The sequence below is a fragment of the Pelodiscus sinensis genome, chromosome 7 (genome assembly GCF_052426305.1).
Source record: "Pelodiscus sinensis isolate ZL-2025 chromosome 7, ASM5242630v1, whole genome shotgun sequence".
NCBI classification, from domain to species: domain Eukaryota; kingdom Metazoa; phylum Chordata; order Testudines; family Trionychidae; genus Pelodiscus; species Pelodiscus sinensis.
The window spans coordinates 32567513-32592117 of NC_143058.1; positions in this window are offsets into that span (position 1 = coordinate 32567513).

Genomic DNA, 24605 nt, shown 5'->3' on the forward strand with positions numbered 1-24605 from the left:
ATCATCTACTGCCCAAAAAGGATAAAAAAAAAGTATCATCCACATCACGGAGGGTATGGCTAGACTACGCAGTTTTTCCAGGATACCAAGAATTGTTCCACATCCAGGGAATGAATTTGCTTTTCTGCTCTTTTTTCAGAAGAGCAAACACGCTTTTTCAGAAACCCCTGTATTCCTCGTTCCATGAGGAATAAGGGGGCTTCCGAAAGAAGGTTTTTTCCTCTGACAAAAGAATCGGAAAAAGCTACGCAAAATGTAAAAACAGTGTAGTCTAGCTGTACCCAGATAAACATAGTTCTATAATGAGATCTATCAACCTACTAGGAGTTCTGAATTCAATGCAATTAAGATCCCATGCAGGAGAACACATACACAGCAATTTGTAATATGCTCTAGTATAGAGAATTGGCTTTGTAGCTTGGAAGATTATAATAGGACCCACACCTCAGGGACTTCTTGGATTGTGGTTCTATTTGATCTGCTACAAATACATGGACCTACTATGAAATTCTGATCTTTGTTATTACTTATGGTAGGCATGTCACTTTACAGAGATATAAGAATATAAGTCCTCTGTCCTGAAGCATTTACAATCCAACTGGACAAACAAATAATAATGAAACAGCATACAAAAGGAAAGTGACTAAATGTATGCTAATAATGCAAAAGCAGTGTATTGTGTCCAAAAGAAGGCAGTGGTCAATACAAAAAACGGAAAGAGGTTAAATAATCAGAATGTCTTTGATAAATTCAGAGATGACAAATTGTAAATTGATATAAATGCACAATAATTAATTTAAGGAAGGAAACAAGAACCAGGAATTATTTTATGTAGTCATGTGCAGAAGGCAACTCTGGATGAATAAACAGCTAAGAAACTTTGCAAAGAGCATAACAGCACTTGACACAGATCAGCAAAGGAAATATTGATAAATCAAGAGAAATTTCTCTATCAGAAATAATAGGTGATAATAACCAAGGCTCCATTATAATGACAGTGTGATTCTGGTCACCTTATCATAAAGGCTATTACTTCAACAGATAACGTACTGTAAGCAGAAGACCGAAAGATGAATAAAAGATTCATTTACAATATTTATTCGGAAAGATTAGAGAATGCTACCTATAATGTTTAAAAAGGAGGAGATTTTACAGAGGTGTAGAAAATACTGAAGGGTTACCGTATATACTCGAGTATAAGCTGGCCCGAATATAAGCCGAGGCACCTAATTTTACCCCAAAGAACTGGGAAAAAATATTGACTCGAGTATAAGCCTAGGGTAGGAAATGAGGCAGCTACTGGTAAATGTAAAAAATGAAGATAGATACCAATAAAATCTCGGTATCTATCAGAGACGCTCGGACACTCTGCCCAACCAGCTCAGCCCCCGCCGCCCCCGCCCCGCCCCGCAGCCCCCACGTTCCGGCCCCCTTGCCTGCCAACGAGCCCTCTCTAAACGAGCCAGCGGGGGGGGGGGCTGTGAGAGACCAGAGCCGGGCATCGATGGGCCAATGAGCCAGCGGGGGGAGCGGGTGCCGGTGCTGGCTGGATTTTACCACGGGAGGGGAGGGGAGGGGGAGCAGGGAGCAGCGGCTGGTCCCGAGCTCAGCGCTGCACCCGAGCGTCATGGCGAACGGCCCCAAACGCCCTTCCTCCCACGCGGCAAGGGCCCATGGTGCCGGGCAGGCAGGGGCTGGGGGGCCAGGAGAGCCAGGAGGGCAGGGGCTGGGGGGCCAAGGGGGCAGGGACTGGGTGGGCCAGGAGGGCAGGGGCTTGGGGGGACAAGGGGACAGGGGGGCCGGGAGGGCCAGGAGGGCAGGGGCTGGGGGGGACGAGGAGACAGGGGCTGGGGGGGACAAGGGGACAGGGGGGCTGAGAGGGTCAGGAGGGCAGGGGCTGGGGGGCCGGAGCTCCGGGCTCACGCGTCTAGACCCGGCCGGCGGCAGAGACGCGCTGAGCCCGCCCGCGAGCAGGAGGCTGACTCGAGTATAAGCCGAGGGAGGCATTTTTCAGCACAAAAACTGTGCTGAAAAACTCGGCTTATACTCGAGTATATACGGTACTGGGAGAAATACTGCAAAGGTATTTGAGCTCACGTGATATGCAAGTATAAGACATTAATTAAAATGAAAGAAAAGCCAGACAGAAAAGAAAAATAGAAGGGATTTGTTTAGTAAACAATTAATTTGAAATAGGCTAACCCTATTTCAACCAGGAAGGCTAAAATAATCAATGTTAAAGGAAGAAATAGCCCTGTGGCTCCTTATAGACTAACAAAAATATATAGTATCATGAGCTTTCGCGGGTAAGATCCACTTCATCAGAAGAGTCTAAGTGGAAATATCAGAATTTCCTGAGGAGGTTGTGAAGGCTAGGACTATAACAGGGTTTAAAACAGAACTAGATAAATTAATGGAGGTTAAGTCCATTAATGGCTATTAGCCAGTATGGGTAAGGAATGGTGTCCCTAGCCTCTGTTTGTCAGAGGGTGGAGATGGATGGCAGGAAAGAGATCACTTGATCATTACCTGTTTGATTCACTCCCTCTGGGACACATGGCATTGGCCACTGTCAGCAGATAGGATACTGGGCTGAATGGACCTTTGGTCTGACCCAGTATGGCCATTCTTATTTTCTAAATTCAATATGAATACAAGTATAAGTACCACCTGTCAATTATTTCACCTATGATAATGAAGCTAAATAAGTGGACTAGATGTGTCCCATTCATAGTTTTTTATATAAAAATGCGGATGTTAAAGTAGTGGAAATCAGCTTTGTAGTATGTTAACCAGTTAATGTCTCTATTCAAGCCCAGGGTAACAGTGTCAAATTTGTAGATGAATGCCAGTTCTGCAGTCTCTCTCTCTCTAAAACTAGGTGGTGAAATTCCTTTGTATAATAATGACTACTTCTAAATCCACAATTGAGTGTCTCGGTAGGTTAAAATGTTCCCTTACAGCAGCGGTTCCCAAACTTTTTGACACGGTGACCAGTAAATCCATTCATGAGCTTTTGGAGGACCAGTAACAGTCATTTGCATATTTGCATATTCATTAAGCAAATGATGAATATTCAACTAACTTGTTTCTGGTCCTCCCGAAGTCCCCAGTGCCAGCGTTAGCAAAGCTTTTGATACAGTCACCCACAATATTCTTGCCAGCACGTTAAGGGAATATGGATTGGATAAATGGACTGTAAGATGGATAGAAAGCTGGCTTGATCAGGGTTTCCCAAACTTTTTACTTTAGTTGGAACCAGGTTTTTTTTTCTGTACTGTTTTTTGCAGCCCAAAAATATAAACACATATAAAAAAGAATTAAAAATTAATACATTTTCAGTGTTTCTCCCGGCTGCATCCTCTGTCCAGCCTGGGCCAGGGCTTGGGGGACCTGGTACTGCATGGGCACTCCAGGAGGCAGGGGCAGGAGCAGATTGGGGGTAGGGTATCTGACTAGGAGGGAGGGTGCAAGGAGAGGTAGGGTTGCCAGGTGTCCAGTTTTGTACCAGACAGTCTGGTATTTCAGGCTTCTGTCTGGGAAACAAATTGAGAAAATACTGGACATATAAAATGTCCGGTATTTTCTAATTAGGTAAGTTTTATTATTATTAGGTGTATCAGTTCTTAGCTGAGAACTGCCTGGCTGGTAGATGTGCTCAGGCTGCGTGAGTGTGTCTACCAGCCAGGCAGTTCACAACTACTCGAGGGAGGGCATGGGGGGGAGGGAGGCAAAATGGAATCCCCGAGGCCAGACCCACTCGTATACCCGGGTCTGCATGTGCCCGGATCAGTCTCGCTTCCTCCCCCCCCCCCCCCGATCTCCCCCATCCAGCCCCACCCCATCCCCTGGCCAGCCTGCTGCCCCAGGCCAGTCCTGCTTCCAGAAGGTAGTTCTCAAGTCCTCCTCCTCCCAATCTCCCCCGGCCAGCCCCTCCACCTTCTGTTCAGCCCTGGTTCCGCCACCTACTCTCCCCAATCTCCGCTGGACAGCCCCACTAACCCTAACCCTGCTTCTGCTGCCCGCCAGCCCCGATCTCCGCAGGACCGCCCTGCTGCCCCCAACCCTGCTTCCACTGGCCGCCAGCCCCCCCTTCCATCTCCGTGGGACAGCCCTGCTGCCCCCAACCCTGCTTCCCGGCGGCCGGTTCCCCCTCACACACACACACACACACACACACACCTCCTCACAGCCCACCCTGCTCTTTTCCCCTCCCGGCAGCCACGCTGAAGCCCAGTATTTTTTCCCCGCAGCCCGTTATCGGGCCAATAGTTTGGGAAACGCTGCCCTACAGGTTTGTGTATGTTACCATTTCTGATGTCTGATGTGTCCATTTATCCTTTATCACAGAGACTGTCCAGTTTGGCCAATATACATGGCAGAGGGGCACTTGATAGCATATATCACATTAGATTAACTCAGCTACTCTAAGGCAGGCACAACAAGGAAAACAACAAAACAGCATTGCTTATCACCTACAGCCCCCAGCTTAAACCTTCCAGAACATCATTGACAATCTACAACCTATCCTGGAAAATGATCCCTCACTCTTATAGACCTTGAGAGATTATAGGCAAGGACTGACCTGACAACCTCCCAACCTGCAGCAAATCCTTTCCAGCAGCCACACACCAAATCTCAGAAACACTCACCCAGGAGCCTAGCCCTGCAACAAACCCCATTGCCAACTCTGCCCTCATATCTATACAAGCAACACCATCATGAGACTTAACCACATAAGCCACAAATTAGAGTTGCTCATGCAATGGCATATCCTGTAATTTTAAAGTAGCCTTTCTTCTACAAAGGAATTTTACCACCCAATTATAAAAAGACTGTAGAACTGGCATTCTTCTACAAATTTGACACTATTACCCTGGGCTTGACTAAAGACATTAACTGGTTAACAGACTACAAAGCCAATTTCCCCTGCTTTTAACACCTGTGGTTTTCACATCAAAAGCTATGAATGGGACACATTAAGCCCACTTAATTAGCTTCATTAACACATTGCAACAATTGACAGGTACTTTTGCTGTTATTTGTATTCTGTTATTTCTACTCCAACTCATCTGATGAAAGGGTGTTATCCACATAAACTCATGATACTAAAGATGTTAGATACTGGGTAACCGAATAGTCATATAACTACATGAAATATTAGGAGTTACATGACTATTTGACAGTCCCCAGGGACAGGATGGCAGCCAGTGTGCTCCCAGCTCCACTCCCGGGGAGTTCAATGCCACCCCCCATGCTGCTGCCTCTATTTAAAAACCAGCTCCCCACACAGACCAGCTGCCTGCCACCCCACACTGCTGCCTCTGTATCAGAGGCATCCTATCCATGGGGACAGGAGGGGGGGATTGAGCTCCATGGCAGGTTCAGTCTTGTCAAGTTCTTAAATGCTAAGTAAATCTCCTAACTCAAAGGAGGAAAAGGCATCTCCTAACAGCATGAATGTCACTGGTTACTAAATTAAATTAATGTATACAATGCACCTCAAAAGCAGAAAAGGCACTGTACAGTATAGTGTATAAAACTTTATCCACAACTGAAAATGCACCTATGCGTAGGCATGAAGACAGCCTATCTGGTTCCTTTTAAACAGCACTTAGGATGGGAAATTAACAACTTCTGCAACAGAAATTACAGAAAGAACCTGGCAGGCAGAATGTAACTATCCATATTTAGACTTAGCCACTTTAAAGCAGTACCAGAGGTCTTGCACAGTCCCAAGCTGAAAGTTCACCTCAACACTAGTTCTCTCTTTATTATTAGTCCTTTCTATATTATCAAAGCTGGATATGGTGTAACTGCATAAAGATTGAATCTCCAGAAGCATTATTGTGTGGTATCACAGCTACCATCCCCCAAAATATCAAACAAATGCAATACTGGTATGAGGCTCCTTACTAAGGTTTTACAGATATTTTTGTGAATACTTGTAGGGAGAGTTTTCCCTCTTAAATCTGATTTTTTTTTTAAATGTCCACTTTGTTTCAATTGTTTTCACATTGGCTCAGACAGAGGCCTGTGCAGACACATAAATGGCATCCACATCTGCAACCATTATCTGTAGATATTCGCATCCGCATCCACAGATGTGAATACCCAGAGATATAAAGTGGATATCCACAAATTTGAAGAGTTCTAATGACACAAAATGTGTATTTTCAGCTGCAGCCATATTTAAAAAAAAATAAGAGCCATGGATATAAAGCAGATATAGTCAACATGGATGCACCTGCCTGACCAACCTGATTGCCTTCCATGACAAAGTAACTGGCTTCGTGGATATGGGGAAGGCTGTTGACATGATATACGTGGACTTTAGGAAAACTTTGATTCTGTCTCTCACAGTATTCTTCTTAAAGTAGTATAGATTGAATAAATAGACTACAAGATGGACAGAAAGCTGGATAGATGTTTGGGCTCAACATGCAGTGATCAACAGCTCAATGTCTTGTTGACTGTCGGTATCAAGTGGAGTGCCCCAAAGGTCGGTTCGGGGTTAGATTTGTTCAATATCTTTATTCATGACCTGGATGAGGAGATTGATTGCACTCTCAGCAAATTCAAAGATGACACTAAGCTAGGGGAAGGTAGATACACTGGAGGATAGGAATAGGGTCCAGAGTGACCTAGACAAATTGGAGGATTGGGCGAAAAGAAATCTGATGGAGTTCAACAAGGACAAGTTGCACTTGGAATGGAAGAATCCCAAGTATTGTGACAGGCTAGGGACCAACTGGCTAAGTAGCAGTTCAGCAGAAAAGGATCTGGAAATTATAGTGGCTGAGAATCAGGATATGAGTTAACAGTGTGCCCTTTTAGCCAAGAAGGCTAACTGCATGTTGGGATACATTAGTAGGAGCATTGCCAGCATATCTAGGGAAGTAATTATTCCCCTTTATTCGGCCACATCTGGAGTACTGTGCCCAGTTCTGGTGCCTCCCATCACAGAAAGGATGTGGATGAATTACAGAGAATCCAGTGGAGGGCAACAAAAATTAATGATGACTGGGCTTATTTAGTCTACAGAAGAGGGTGGATTTGATAGAAACCTTCAACTACCTGAAGGAGGGTCCAAAGAGGCTGAAGAGAGGCTATTCTCAGTCTTGACAGATGACAGAATGAGGAGCAATGGACACAAGTTACAGTGGGGGAGGTCTAAGGTGGATTTTAGAAAAAAAAACTATTTCACTAGGAGGATAGTGAAGGACTGGAATGGGTTATCTAGGGAGATGGTGGAATCTACTCCCTAGAGATTTTTAAGTCCCTGCTTGACAGAACCCTGGCTGGGATGATTTAGTTGGGACTGGTCCCACTTTTAGCAAGGGGTTGGACTCCATGACCTCTTAAGGTCTCTTCCAACCCTATGATTCTATGATCTGTGTATTTGCAGGGCTCTCCCCATAAAATTTTAGCTGTGTTACTTTTTGGTAAACTTTTATTAATCTTGATACATGAGGCTGGAGAGCTGCCACGAACTCATAAGAATGCTTTCAAAGAATTGCTGAATAGCCATAAGCATTGAAAGGAAATTTAAAAAAAAATCAAGGTAATAGATAAGGCTCTAGAAAAGGGGAAGACTGCTAATAGATAATTACATTTTCTTTCAACTTCTAAGTACTATGAACATAACATGAGCTTGAGTAAAACTGCACGAGGATTTTACTAATCTTACAAACCTAAAAAACTCAATTTTCCTAAGCAACATACTGCAGTTTATATACCAGATTATGATCTGTGTTGGGAATGTTCTCTGAATTTTATCCTATTACCAATATCCCTAAAAGTTCTGAGCCTTTTGACTATGAAGACACTTGTGTTACTGCCAGTTTCAAGAGTTAAATATTCCAGGAGGAATTTGTTACTACACAGTGATACATAATGCCTGAAAACCCCCTGCACCAATATTGCTTTCAAATTGGCAGCAAGTGAACAAGGGACATGAAGGATGCTTCAGCACAGTAACCTATCCTTCCTTCCCTCTTGGGAGCCACTTGGCCAGCTTTCATCCTCATAATTATAATAAATTTGACATTTCATAGATAATATTGATTTCTGTATTTTAGCATTTCACCATAGGTGACAGTCTAGCGTCAAGAATGAAATTTCTATTGATCTCCAGCGCATTAATCTCTCATGTGTATGTGATCATTTTTATAAGACCTTTTACTGCACATAAATCAATATTTCATATTTCCAGCTATGCCAGAGGAGATGTCATATTTGTAAACTGTGAGTTGACACCTGCAATTCCTTCCTGTTCAGCTTCAACTGTTCAGTAACAGTCAATTCAGGGTTGGGAAAGGATCAAGCTCCAGAAACAAGCTAGATAAAAAGGAGGAATGTAAAAAGCAGTAATTAGCTTAATGAACAAAGCAGCACACTAACTGCAATAAGGGTGTAGTCTATGGTATGTTTCTTCTGCTTACAATTGCCTCATGAATACAAACATTGTATGACAAATTTGCTAATCAGCGCATAATGCATTTCAGTGTTTACTGCCAGTTATTATATAGCATAACTATATTTAAAATAGTTTTAAAAATATCAAACAAACTCTTAAATCAATTGCCTTCCTTAATACAATTCACTATCATATTTAAAAAAGTTTTTTTATGTGAGTGATTATTTTTAACTTTGATGTGGTATAAGAACTGCTTAATATCAGTTACATTAACTGTGACCAGCTCATTAATTTAGAAAACACTTGAATTAAAATATTCTTCTTCTTTAAAATAAAATAAAATATTAACCATAAATAAAGTGGGGGAGATTAAATTATAAAAAGAAGTGCAGCTTCTGTTTGTACAGGCTTAATTGTAGAGCTTAAAACCTCATGAATGAAACTTCCTAATAATACTGTTTCTGAGTCTAAACAAACACCATTGTGTAGCTGCTTTGGGATTTACTAAATTAGTTGAACGAACAATTACAGCGTGACTTCCAATGATCACATTCTGGCAGCACATTCCTTGTTAACAATTCTGTACTTCACTTTGCTAATTGTTCACTAAACTAATGGCTGACCTACCATACAACCAGGGTTTATCCATTTCTAATATTCTGTGGTTTGATTGATATAGTTGCTTAACTTATAGATGAATGTGTTTTTTATATATATCTTCACACATCCTCTGTATGAAGATAAAAAGCAGTGTATGAGCTAGATATATATAATCATATAATGCAGCTTTTTCCATCTAATCTAAAACAACCATTCAGCCACTCACTTTTAAAATTATGTAATATTACCAGTCAATATGCATTTAATTAGAATCCGACCAATGTTGTGCAATGTTATCTTCAAATTTTGACCAAATTTCAGCTGTCATGTTAATGAAAGAAATGTTAAAAACAGCTATGTTAGCTTTATGTAACAAATGTTTTCAGGACCACAACCCAGATAAGATGCTCACTGTTTTAGAAAGAGTTACAGTACTGTAGCCCAGCTAAAAGCTAACGCTGAAATTCCCATTTTACAGCAATTTCCTATAGGTACTATTGACATACTATTATTTCAAATTATATGTCTTTTCACACAGGAAATGCTACTCTTGCTTCTTTTTAAAGGCCAATCCTTTTTGTTCATCTCTAAAACATGTTCGTGCCCATAAAATATGTCAGTGCATGACTGTTTTAACATGATGACAGACACATTATCAAACTGTGACTGACTACTGTATGAGTGACTAGATTTCAACAGTTATGTCAGATGTTGACTGAACAGGCACAATTTTTTTCAAAAAATTTAGACAGAATAGCAGGGTATTGTTGAAGAAAAGTCAGCAAGTGATGGGTATCTTTATAAATAGTTTAGTCCTCCAAGTGTCAAAAGAATGAGTCTAGAGAGAGCCTTCTGTGTTGTAAAATTTATTTTGTTTGGCAGTGAATTAATATTGTGCATCTGCAGCTCTCCACAGCTCCACTGGGTTGCAATACTTTGTATGCTTGAGTTTGGAAATCTTAGCACTTCTATTGCCCAGAAAAATGGACCGCAATCTTGCATATATCTACATTTAGTCAGCATGTAGTTTACCATCACCCATTGTCTTTAAAAAAGAGCTCTGAAATTTATTACCAGAGTATATTTATTGTCTACCATTTAATGAACTATTAGTGCTTCATAACGGGCCAGATTGATAGCCTTAGATATTTAAGTCTCCTGGTTATCTGCAAGCCACATAAAGCACAGTCAGGAGCTGTGCATGCTTACTCATGCTACTCTATTAAAGAGTCAAATCCAGCAGCATGGTTTGGGACAGGAATGTAATTCACTTTCCATGTCCATTAATTTTTGGCCTTCTAGCAGAGACTGTTGATGACTAACAATTACTGCTAACTCTTGATGGCTGTTTTATAAGCTGTAGAAACTTCTTCATCAAGATATGGAATGAGTGAATTTATTTGCTTCAAAGAGGATACAAAATGTCCAAAAGACTTAGAAAAGGGTTTCTTAGCATGGATTTGACTATTCTATAACAAACTTTAAAAAAAAATATTCACATGAATTTGGCATTTATGAGAGGCATGGAACTGACACCCTTGGAGACTGAGTCCTTTATACATAAGACAGTATCATGTTCCACACCACCTGAGTAGCATACCTCATTCTTGACCACCTCTAAGTTATTCATTCACTACTATTCTCCATGTCCACTTAGTACTTGGAGACTCTGCTGCAACTACAAATAAGGATGTGTACTAGGCCTGCTGGACTAAAATCAACAGATTAAACATAGAACACCAAAGAGACATTGTAATTGCTTTGACTTCCTGCAAAACTGGATTTGAAATAATGGCCTACAAATCAAAGTGCCTACATCTCACAAACCTGAGCCATTAAGGTTCTTATAACTAGAATATCTTACAATATTTCAGTTGATTTTAAAAAAGAGCTATTTAATAATATCCAAATGGAGAGTACAGCATGATGCACTATACTAGTGTTGACACAACACAGCAAAAACATTAATTGTATTCGATACACCGAACCAACAGACAAAACTAAGGGTTGTTTATCTGCAAGCCACATACAGTAAACATTGCATGCTTTTCCATTGCCTTGATGTTGTACCAAGATGGCACAAATGCCCAATCATTTAAAAATCTGAACGTCTTTAATCCCCACTGATATCAAGGAGAGTTGAGGATATTTAGCGCTTTGCAAGAGGTGCTCCACATCATCAAAGACCAAACGGTAATATTCAGAAAAGAGAACAAAAGAACAGACATGCAGGACACAGTTTGGGGTCCCAATACTGCAATGAGCTCTGCATGAGCTGACGCTTGCGCCCACCTGGAGCCCCAGTGAATTCACTTGGGCTTCAAGTAGATGCAAGACGGTGCTTGTGTGGGCTTATTGCAGCACTGGAATCTCAGTTTGATTTTTTTGTTTAGAGAGTAGATCTCAATATTGAGCTGAACTGTAATAATTTCATTTACTGTGTTATGCATATGCTTTTCTGAAGGTACTGAGCAATACATTCCGAAAAACACAACATAGTCCACTGAAGAAACACATATTTTCAAAGTGCTTTAAAACTCACTATTTGATTCTAATAAATTATGACACTACTTAGTGTAAGAAAATAGTAAGATAGAGGATTTCATACGAGCTCCTTACAAAGCATACACTCTAAATGAAATTGCCCATGTGGTGTTAACACACACTATTAACAACACATTAGGTGAGAAAATGATTTTCCATGATTAAATTAGTGAGAATATAATTCACAATGTGGTCGGAGGTTCCCTCATAATTTATGAATAGTAAATACTCATGTAACTGAACTATGTTCACCAGCTAGAGGGAGCACAAGAGAAAAAAGTAATAGTTTTAATCCCTTAAAATCAATAAGATTACTAATGAAATCTTCTCAAAGTGACAGTTTTCCAGTACAGGTAAAACACAACCCAAAGCTTTAGGTGCAGCACAAATAAAGTATATGCACACACAAAAACGTAAGGTTCAATAATGTTCAGTTATAAAATAAGATCACTTAATCATACTCAGAGGCAGTTGTCTGAGCAATACCAACCACTCAACATTAGCAATTCCAGTTAATCAAGGGCCTGATCCTGCTGCCATTGAAATCAATGAGCAAAACACTTACTTACTTCACTGGAGCTGGATCATTTCCAAATTACACTCATCCCAGAAACCATCAATTCTAACAAGAAACAATCTCCAGTTTTATAAGTGACAATAATAAAATATAGAGTTGTTTCAGGTTTGTTGCATGTACAGAGCTGAAATAATGAGATTAATTAAATATTATTTCTAAATAGCACAGACCCTATGAGTAAATTTCAAAACCAACCAAACAAGGAGCACTTCATCAGTTTCTGTTTGCAATGACATCACAGAAGAATTACAGAAAGTAAAGCTCTTAATGTTTCAACCATGGGGCCTCATCCAAGAATAAGATGTAAAAAGAAAGTACAATTCATGTGATACACAGTCATGGACAGTGTATATGATTCAGGACGATGAAATAGAGGGGGGAGGAGCAGTATCAAAGACAATATTTTTAGTTTCCTACTCCATGATGAACTAAGAAAGAAAGAAACCCAACGGAATAAAAGCTCATCATTCAAAGGCTGAAGCAAAAGGGTCTAAAAACAAATAGAAAGAAGTATTAAAAAAAAAAACAGGTTGGCAAGGGAAGGGCATTAAAACTGAAGATAAAGCTAAAGCAAAATCTCAGCTCTGAACACCCCCAAATCTTGTGAAGGGATTCAGAGTCTAAACACAGGTCTATAATTCATAGTGGGATGTAACTTTATACGTAGATTGACCGTATTTCCCCTATGCTGAATACAAGACACCTGTTAAAATTACTCATATTCAAGTGAGTTCAATAGCAATAAGAACTACACCATACAAATGTCCAAATTAACATCAAGTTGACTAAGATCCCATTTTAAAAATACTGAATACAGTAAAACCTGTGCTATCTGGAACTTAAGCATCCGGAAAACTGTAGAAACTGGCAAATTTCTGACACCGGGAAAAGCAAAACAAAACAAAACAGGAAACTGGCCCTTCAAGTGCCGGGCCGCTCCTCAGACGAGCAAGTAACATGTACATGGGAGAGGGGCAAACAGCAGCTGGAAGCAAGCATCTCAGCTCCCCCCCGCAGCTCCTGGCACCCCCGGCAGGCCAGCCCCCCTGCGATTCCTGCTCCCGCCCCCAGCAGCTGCCCCCGCCATCTCTGCCTCCCGCCCCCTAGCTTCCACCCCCCTCACCAGGCCGCATCTCTCCCCTCCCACCCCCCCGTGGCTCAAGGCCCCTCCCCCAGCAGGCCACATCCCAGCCCCCGCACAGCTTCCATGCTTCCCCCCGTAGACCCCTGACGGCTCCTTCCCCTCCCCCCCCAGATAACCAGAATTTTTAGGTCACCAGTATGCTCTAATCACCGGGTGTGCTGGATAACACAGGTTTTATTGTAGTTGTATAATTTTTATTTACTGTTAGGGTTCACATAGGTTAGATTGATGCACACATATCTTCCCCCACAAACACTCACACAGGGAGTGACACACCCTTCTCATACACTTCTCTTAAACAGGGGGTTGAGGGAGGTGACTGACTGATCCAGCCTTCCCTGCCTGGCCCTCTCCTCCTTCCATGTCTGGCTGTGCCCCCAGGAATGATCTCTCTCTCCTCTTACCCAGGGCCATGTCTTCCTGGGCAACATGCAGGGAAAATGAGGAAGAGTGGCTCTTGTGCAAGAGGGGGATTTTGTGCAAAAAGGAGCCATCTACACTGCTCGTTTTTGCGCGAAAGCCTCTTGCACAAAAACGGCTGCTCATTACTTGTGTGATTGAAGCACGGTGATATTCCATGCCGTCCTTCATTTGCATATGCTTTTCCGCAAGACGGCTACAATATAGATGTAGCCTAAGTGATTGGGCAACAAAATGGCAAATTAAATTTAATATGGATAAATGTAAAGTAATGCACATTGGAAAAAATAACCCCAACTATACATACAATATGATGGGGGCTAATTTAACTACAACTAATCAGGAAAGAGATTTTGTCCTTATACAAATCCATGGTATGCCCACATCTTGAATACTGCGTACAGATGTGGTCTCCTCATCTCAAAAAAGATATACTGGCATTAGAAAAAGTTCAGAGATGGGCAACTAAAACGTTTAGGGGTTTGGAATGGGTCCCATATGAGAAGAGATTAAAAAAAAAAAACCTAGGACTTTTCAGCTTGGAAAAGAGGAGACTAAGGGGGGATATGATAGAGGTATATAAAATCATGAGTGGTATGGAGAAAGTAAATAAGGAAAAGTTATTTATTTGTTCCCATAATATAAGAACTAGGGGAGCACCAATTAATAGACAACAGATTTAAAACAAATAAAAGGAAGTTGTTCTTCACTCAGTGCACAGTCAACTTGTGGAACTCCTTGCCTAAGAAGGTTGTGAAGGCTAGGACTATAACAGGGTTTAAAAAGCAAACTAGATAAATTAATGGAGGTTAAGTCCATTAATGGCTATTAGCCAGGATGGGTAAGGAATGGTGTCCCTAATTTCTGTTTGTCTGATGGATGGCTTGATCATTACCTGTTCCGTTTACTCCCTCTGGGGCACTTGGCATTGGCCACTGTTGACAGACAGGATACTGGGCTGGATGGATTTTTTCGTCTGACCCAGTATGGCCGTTCTTATCTCCCCTAGGCATTTTATCTGAGTCCACATTTCACATTATTTTCAATGCAAACTTGTAATATGCATTTTTACATTGTTTTAACTTGAAACCAGCTGAAATTTAGTGATTTTAAATGAGTTTCAAGAAGTGAAGGGGAGGATACAAAACCATTCAGATGTGTACCTAAAAAAATAAAACAAAACAACCACATAAACTTGTTTCATTTTGCAGTTTAACATAACTGCAAGGCCAGATTCAACCAGCCTTACTCTTGCTGAGTAGCACCTTGCTCCATAAGTAGGGCATATTGGGTGATATTGTGGAAAGTTTTACTTGTGCCTGCCATCGCATTGGAATGAATGAGACTATTCTTGGGAATAAATACTTATCAGCATGATAATTTGTACATGGAGTAAAGTACTCCTGAACATGAATAGAGTGGGAAAGTCTGGCTCACAATATCATGAGTCTGCTTGTTTTTCTAGTAGGAATCCTGGTTTAGTGACTGCGAGGCATAAAAAACAGTTCTCACCTAATCTTGAGGACTGATTTAGCCTGCTGAAAAGAGCTCTTGAACATAAAATCCCCTCCTCCTCAAACACAAAAAGAGTGTCTTGGTGTTGGTATATGCACATGTGCAGAGACCCGTAACCACTGCATCTACAAACTAAAATATTCAACAGCTTAACTTTCAGTTACCTTTCCAGTGATTTAGGGTTCCAGTTTGAATTTTAGATCAAGTTTTCACTTAAAGCGTTTCAGAAAAAAAAATCATTTAGAAGTTTAACTGAGGTTACTAAATAGTGAACAAATGTAAAAATATTGTACTGTTTATTCATAGCCAATTTCCCTGGAAAACCAATTCTGCATGCTAGTGATACGATTTCACAGAAATCTAGAGAAATAAAGCTGAACATCAAACCAGCTAGTATTGAACCTAACAGAAGAGATTCACTACCTATTCCACTACCACCCTGGGAGGCAGGTATTTTGTATCTCCTCCCTTAATTGTATTTGCTTTCAAATTCTATAGTGTACACAAGCAAAGACAAAAAGTGGATACAAAAACTATCCCCATTTTTTGCCTTACTAATGAAACTAGATGATTCATCAAACAAGAATGCCATCATTTTATAGAGATCTGGGATTTAAAAAAAAAAATCAAGCATACAACACAACTTTGGTGATCTAGCACAAAGACCAGTTGAAATTATGAATTATTGAAACATGTAAAGGGACACTAACTTGAAATTTAGTCAGTTTAAAATATAGCAATAGATAAAACAGTTCACAGGAGATTTAGGTTAAACACCCTGGCCTGTGTTTCAATGCCAATTTTTGTTTTACTGTAATCTACATAAAGGAGAAATTGACTAATAAAGTAATAAGCTAAATATATATTGAAAAAAGACAAAAAAGTTAACACAGTAAAGGTGTCAAATGCATAAAGTAAATAAAATGAAAAATAGCAAACTTTTTTTGCTGTTTCAGATACAGTGCTATGTAGAGCAACATTTGGGGAAAGAAGTGTGGAGTTTTATTTAGTGAATAATATCCTTTTAAATACAGTGTTGCTATTATACCATAATTAAAGGCTGGGTTATAATCAAAATAACAGACAATGTTCTTTTAACAATGAACCCAGGACTTTCATATACTTTCCATCATCTTTATTCTGTTTAACACATGCCATATAAAAGCACTTTTTAGTGGTACACAGGGATTTAGCCATAAAACACATATGTAGATATTGTATAGTTAAATCTACAAGTGATTATTTGAAAAATTCAGAGGAGGTAAGATGGGTGTGCTAGTTAAAACAAAGGTTAGCTGAATATGTATGACACATAAATATCAAGAAATACTGAAAAGACACGATGATGCAAAGCCACATATGGAGCTAGAAGCCTGATACAATACCAACATGTTGTCGTGTTCATGAAATGTCTAATAAATAACTCAGTTTTCCAGGATGGGGCACTTAAGTAGGATGATCAAACTCTGCATCTGGATATTCAGACAGGCATTGGATACATGAATATCCAAGATAAGTGCTAATATAAGCATCTAAATGTAGGATGTGTGTGACATATAATGACATCCTTGTTTGAAAACTGAGATTTTAATGTGCCCAGATTATTTAATACAGACTTAATTTGATCCTGATTGATACTTGGCATACAAATTCCTTGTATTGGGGATTTAAGAACAAAATAAGAAATAAAATCAAGTTGACCATTGTGTGTGTTAGACAGAGCAAACTAATGCTACTGCATGAATAATTAGAACAAGGTTTGAGATGAAACATACATATTGCACATGAGTAGTTTACTCATGTGAGTAGTCCCCTTGAAATCAATGGGATTATCTGTGTGCGTACAGTCTGCCCAGTAGAGAAAGGATTTGCAGGATTAGGCCCTTTGTTTTTAAAAATCAGCTTTGATGTGACCTAATTGCTTTAGCTGTTTTGAAAAGAACATGGAAGAATGACAGTGACATTGAATTTTTAAAATCAAGCTCTGTCCACCTCCAGAGCTGCTTCTCTCATACTTTAATAAGGACTTTTACGATGTCATTATACATTTTAATTACATTGTTAAATGTCACAATCACACATGGTAATGACATCATTACTCCTATTTACGCCAATTATGTCATTTGATGCAATTACAGTAATTCTGCCAATACACACAAATCAATCAAAAGGTTTTCTTTTGTGTTTCCCAGAAGAATAACTCCCTACGGGCCCTAGGAAAAACAGGGATAGAAAACTAAATTATGGATGTTTGGGGCCCAATTCTCTTCCACAACCAATATAAATCAGGAATAACTTTTTAGAAGTCAGCAAAGTTATAAGGAGATACAGTCAGAAGTGAATCAGACCCTTAATCTTTAACTGTGATTTTTCCTGATTAGGCACCACATATTTAAAAGAAAACACAAATTCTTTTGGCAACTTAAGGAAGCTCAACTAGATTACTCTGCTATCTAAAATCATTATTAAACCTATCATTCCAAGGGCTTTTGAATCTGGATCCCCACAAGATTGTGTAACCATTTCTCACTTCCCTCTGACACAGGTGATTCACCTACTACTTGCCTTCCATGACCCAAAAGTCAGAAAATGACAGTCAATGTACAACCATAACTCTTCCCTCCTGCGTGTGTGTATACACAGCTATATACTTTTAAATTACAGTTGCCTGTTATCAAAAAAGGAATGGACAGCAACTTCTTATTCTTCAGAAAAGTGAATCTTAGTATTATTTCAATGAAGCTATTTTCACAATTTACAATGGTCTAGAATAACTAGAGTTTAATAAATTAATTGTTTTCAATTATGCATATTTTAATAAATGTCATTACTCATGTACTATACATTTTCTTGTCAACCAGCTGCACAGCTTTCTTAAGCTAAAATTCAGAGAGAGGCAATTAACTAACCTCAATTTAGTTCGATGACACGTCAGCAGATTTTTACTCTTACTCTCTTGAACACTTTGGGCTACATTCTAACTAGTGGCAGAAGGTCTACCAGACACTGGGCAAAGTGATACACAGCACAGTAAGACACCAGCAATCACTGGTGATGTGAGATGGGTGGCATGTGGAGTCACATGCTCCCCTAGATCAGTCATGTGTCCCCCTAGATTTTACTTGCTGAAGACAGATGCCCTCATCTGCCACCCCACATCCATGTAGACAGGGATCACTTCTGCCTGCAGTCATCACTCTTCTAGGGGGCAGAGCCAGCAGTTGCAGCTCCAAGAGTAGACTGGGCTGGTCTTTAAGGGCTTGCCACAAACAATGTCTATCAATACAAGTATTTATATAGCCTCTATCATCATAACATCTGGGATCTACTAGATGCCTTCAGTGCCATGAATTTAACAAAGTTTATGGATTTCAGATTGGAGAGGGTCTGGGCAACTGAGTTCCATAGTCAAGAGCCCCTCATGGAGAACACAGCACCAGCAAATATCTCCTTTAAGCCAATACTGATCACTGGCTCTTTTGAGAACAAAGATTGATCCCCAAGCTATTACTTTCAGCTCTATGCAGAAATCACCAGATGGCCAGCAAAGATCACAACGCCCCGGTGTCATGTGCTCACATTAGGAAGCTCTTCTTAACAAGCAAGCTATTGCATTAGGAACCATCTTGTTGTTTCAAATGGCTTTAAAGTACAGTTCAAAATCAGATTATTGAAGTAAAAGGCATGGGGTTATAATAGAAAGGAATAACTCTAGCAGTTGTATATCCAAAAGTATCCAATACAGAGAATTCTACTAACAAAGTACATGCACTCTTAATTACAGTAATATCTATAATTATTGATATGTTTTCTAGTTGCTTCTTCAACTCTATCCACTTTACTCTTAGCACAAGTTAGAGCAACCTCAGACTTCAAGCAGCACTGATGTAGAGCTGCATATAAATTCCTCTATGCTAGAGGGGGAGGTGTCAACAGCTGTCATGGCAGCCTTAGTTCACCTTTTCACCATCCTGCTCAGCCCAAAAAAGAAACTGATATAGGACAGGATATGGCCTTCAATGGAGCTATGAAAGAGTCGGTTTTGACAAATTTCCCATTTGAAAATTTTAAAATGTCTCATTTTGTCCACCTTTTTTGGGAAGGGAGTTTAGTTTTTCAGGTCAAAACATATTTATTTTGAAATTCCAGTTAGTTCATAGGAAAAAAGGTTTTGAAAATCAAAAAGGTCAAAACTAAAACAAAAGCTTTTGAAATCGAAGTGAAACATTTTGATTTACCTGATTTGAATATTTCAGATTTGCAGTCCACAAAAGTTTTTCAGTTGTCCAGACCCCATCCTTTCTTCCCCCTCACCCCCCAGAGTCAGAAAATTCTTTGAAGTCTCAAAAATTCTCATGGGATTCTCCTGCCCAGCTCCAGTTATCAGCCTACTGAAAATACTCTAGCCCAATGTCTCGTTACCAAACCCCTTAATGGCTCAATTCGTAGACTAACTAAAGGAGGAAGAAGATGGAACTCTATAGTCTACTAACTTGTATTACTATATACTTTAGAAATGTGCATGTCTGTCTGTCCATCTGTCTGCTTCAAAAACTCCTCCTAAACATAAAACCACCAAATTTGGTATACAGCTTCCTCTTACCATAACTTAAAGCAAGATTAGGGTTTGGTTGTGCCAGGATAATGAGGTGTGTGTTGAATTTGAGTGTTTCTCATAAAATGAAAAGGGAGGGGACTGGTTGGTGAGAAAATTATATGTAGAATGAACATAGGGAGGAAGGGCACAAGGGGTAAGAGATGGGGACCAGGTCAGCACTAACCCCATTGGGTCAGCAGCGGTGGATAAAGAGACAGCTATTCAACTATCTATTTTAGAAAGTTTATCTGTGTGTCTGTCTGTCCCCAAGTTGGGGGACATGCATCCCGCTGCAGCAGCCATTGACTAGCGCTTCTCACTTGACTCCAAGATGCTGCAGTCAGAGAGGAGTAGTGGGGGTGGGAGGGAGAGTCCTTCCACCCTGGAACAGACTGCATAATGAACCCTTCATCCTCAGCCCCCCACCCTGTCCCTCGAACAATTATTTAAATGAAGAAAAACAAAACTTTTTTGAGATAAGGACCCAAACAACACAGGGTAAATCCTCTAGTACTTCATAAGACAGACTTCTGAGGGCAGAAAAGCAGCTGCTCCTAACTACCCCCTGAGATTTCTTCAAAACAGGAAAACAATGCTACTGAAGGATAGCTGCCTACTCCCATTAGGGTTTACAGCCAAAACAACAGCTGATAAATCCAACAGTATCACCCTGAACTTCCAGTCTTTATCCATCACCAGAGACCAGCAACTACAAGAATGCAGTCTCCATGTCTATCCAGCTCTGTACTCAGAATGATAAAAAAATCAAAGAGAACTGAAGTACGCAGATGCTCTGAGAGTTCTCATATCATGGCCTTCTCAGTAATAATCTTAACCAAAAATGGAAAATACATACTGGAGGATAGCTGGCCAGATTATCACATCAAGAAATAGTTTCCTGGAGCAACTGTCGTAAAAAGGCTTTATCTAAGTCAGCATCTTCTTAAGAAAAGCCTTTGATAATCACCAACAGCAAAAGAATAGAGGTTCCTCAGTTGGGGCCTTTACCAACCAGGAAGGACATAGACCCAAAATATGGGTTGTGGCATGCTGTACTCCCAACCACCCCAATACCAGGGCTTTGTTGACTGTGGGGGGAGGGAGGAAGTTATAATACAACATCACATGAAGTGCATCATCTGAAACTTCTTGTCAGGACAACACTACAAGGTTCCTAAACAGTCCATAGAAACAAGAGCTAAATGCGTAAGAACTGCTTCCCAACTATTCAACAACAGCTGTAATACTGCAAAAATTGAGTTAGTGCCAGTGACTTCAATGGAATTACTCAAACTGTTTAAAGTTAAGCTGGTACAAAAGTCCAAAGACGCATTCCCTAATCCTTTCTCATCTTATAATACAGAAGCTTTTTGTTTATGTCATATGTACATTTCAGCACATTCTTCACCACTCAAACAACTTACCCAGCTATGCATATGCAAACTGCTTTCCTTAACTGCACACTTAGGGGAAAACATGGAGAAAATGTACAATGTACACACATGGCAGATAAGTCTCATAACTCTGTTGAATCAAAAACAGAACACTGAAAGGCACTCAATGATGGTTATATGACAAATAACTTTTTACACTACCAATTTTGGCTTTGGAATGCTGCTAAAAAAAAAAAAGGTTGTAACAGCTTTTTTAGATGAAAAGAAATTTAAAAAATACATTTTGGCTAATTTTGATAGGAAAATTTTAATTCTTATGATGAAAACTTCAACAATGCTATGAGTGACTAGAAACAGATTTTGGAATGGGAAACCACTATTCAACCATCATTCTTGCAATTACCACTACTCTCATTAAATATTATCAGCAAAGAGAATTTAGAATAATGTTTTTGGCAAATGGTGTTGCTGTCTTCCTTGATTACGAGAAAGCCCTTGTGATTAGAGAAGAAAATAAATATATTTCCCAGTTCTTCACCATTCTCTATGTAATCACATACATCTCTGGAAGATGGGGTTGATCACAGGTTAAAGGTGAACATGTTGTAGAAGCCACTTTTCTAATATCAATAGCACGTCACAAACACAGAATATGGGAAAGAAATGATGTTATTTCTTCAAATAGCTGTCCTTGTATTAATAACATTCTACTATAAAATGGAGTACTAATTAAAACAATTCATAAGCAGTTTTAATAACACAATAACATTTTAAAGTTTGCATTCATTGCAAAAGCGAGAATTGTTAAAAGTAGAAAGAGTGAGGCCCTGTCATGAAAAATATTACTTTAAACAAACAAATATACAAACAAGGATTCAAATGCAGAGCCATCTTTACCCTTATGCAGGATATGCAGTAGAGTTGGCACTAAACATTTGGAGCATCACTGGGTCTTAATCTCCAACATGCTGCCTCTTCCTATTCCTCTTCTGTGGCTCTGCTTCCTCCAGAGAGATCTAGTTAACTTAAAAGTGGAAAAGCCTGCCAGACCTATTAGCAGAACATTAAACCTGTGAAAGGGCCATTCAAGTGGTAATGAAACCATTTAACAGACGTTTGCCAACCCCAGGTATATACTGTCATTTTCTGAATTTACTGTGCTAGTCTACAGGACCGTAGTTTAAAATTTGTTTTAAAAATATTTCATTAGTGTGTTGCTGAAGATTATAAAAACTGCATCTCTAAAACATCATCCCTACCTCCCTGCTGCCATCCAGCAATAGGGGCAGCAATTTAATATTACTGTGTAGGGGCCTATAAATGTCCCTGCTCAAATGTGAAGTTACTGAAGTTGTTCTGTTTCTTATAGAGTTTTCAATCAAATTGGTTGGCGTCCTGAAATCATGTGACAATGCTTTGCTTCTGCAGATCAAGCAGCAAGAGCTAATTCAGCAATTAAGCTACAGAAGACTCCAGAGAAATGAGCTGAAACATCCAATAACGAAATGCAGAGCCCTTCAGGTAAGAAAAGCTTTGATAACCAGGGCATCACACAATATACACACACATTCGTTTTATAAAAAGGATGTATTTTACATACAAATATCTATGTCTATGTACCAACAGCAGCTCCCTAATTCTGTCTGTTAAGCATTATTGAGGGTGATTAGAGGTGTTTAGGAGAGCCTCAGGGCAAAAATATAAAGATAAAGACATGAGGCCTTAAAGATTGCTGGCATTTTCTATAAGGGGAAGAGGGGAGAAAGGGTAATCAGTTAAAGTTCTTTAGAAACAGCTGCCTCTTATTGGAGTTATATGAGCAACTTGTCAACTAAGATCAGCAGCAGAAAAAGCATACAGATGATCAGCTCTGCCCTTACCAACCATTTCAGTACAGTCAGTGGGTTTAGTATTTAAGGTTTCAGGGGACAAGGGCACAAAGTCATCCAAGCAAAAGACAAAAAAGGTACATGTTAAAAGTTTACACAGCTGCAAAGAGATAAACAAGATACCCAGATACTCACCAATAAAGACACACATTTCATTAATAGCCTAGCAGTCATCATGTTACATGTTGCTATGCAGGAGACCTAGGTATGAACCCTAATTTAGGCTTTTACTCCCTAAATTGGAAAGGGGTTAAGGATGTTGTAGAAACAGTGCATTTATTTCCCAAAAAGCTGCAGGGCAGGATGATCAGACTTCTAAAGGGAGTGACACACAGCTGGCCCAAGGGAAGTCATTGCTGTGTGTTCTGGATACAGGATGAAAACAAGCTTTCTAAAGGCAACGAAGTGTGATTTGGGGTTCCTAAGACCTCGAATTCATTACCCGTTTTGTAGAGCAGCGGTTCTCAAACTTTTTGGGCTCCAGAGCCCTTTACATGCGTAAAAATTTTTGCGGAGCCCCAGCAGTCCACTGATTGTATGTGTTGTACCTATTGATGTTTCCAGTTTGTCAACCTCGCGGAGCCCCTGGAGATGTCTCGTGGAGCCCTAGGGCTCCCCGCAGCACAGTTTGAGAAACACTGTTATAGAGCTTCATCTACAAGAAGCACAGGGGAACTAGATTACAATTGTGTTAGGATATGATCTAGAGGAATCTAACCAAAAATAAATAATTCTAAGCTTTTACTCTTTGGTTTTGATCTGGAGCAGATTCTGTTAAGGAATTAGCCTCTCCTCTATGGAAACTGAAAAAATACTTAATTCTATACAGCATGATTGGCAAACTCTATTCAGAAGCAGTCTGGAACCAGGATAGTAAGACAGATGTAGGTCAGGACTAAGATGAACTGGCAGAACTATGGGGAATTCATGGGAATGAAGAGAAGGTAGATTTTGTAACATTACCACTTTCATTCCTAAAAGAATTTACCTAATTTACCAGAATGCACAAGGCAAAACAAAGGAGTTTTTACTTCAGATCTGATTATATTTGACGTGTGTACCCTCTACTTCCACCTGCATTGAAAGCACCCAAAACCTAACTGCCTTTAATCACAATCTCTAACCTCTGAGGTAAGTTTCACTCATAACCATGACTCTGCCTTGCTAAGACCCTGATCATTCAGTCTGATGCAAATTAATGGGCCTCTGTTCCTACAGAGAAGTGAAGAGCAGTGAAGTCAATATATTGCTCTGATTATAGGAATAGAACCTAACATGGTTACATGCCAAAAGAGATATGAGGAGAGGGCATAATTCCAAAGGACTATCAAATGATAAATATTTAACTTTCAAGCACACACAGAAATGATTACAGAAATAAATTTCCTGACGCTATTAATTTGCTTTGCATTTCAATGAAATGCTCCAAAACAAGTCACTACAGCGAACACAATTACAACAGAAGGAGGAATTCCTTCATCAGGCAAAACTCCCACTCACTTCACT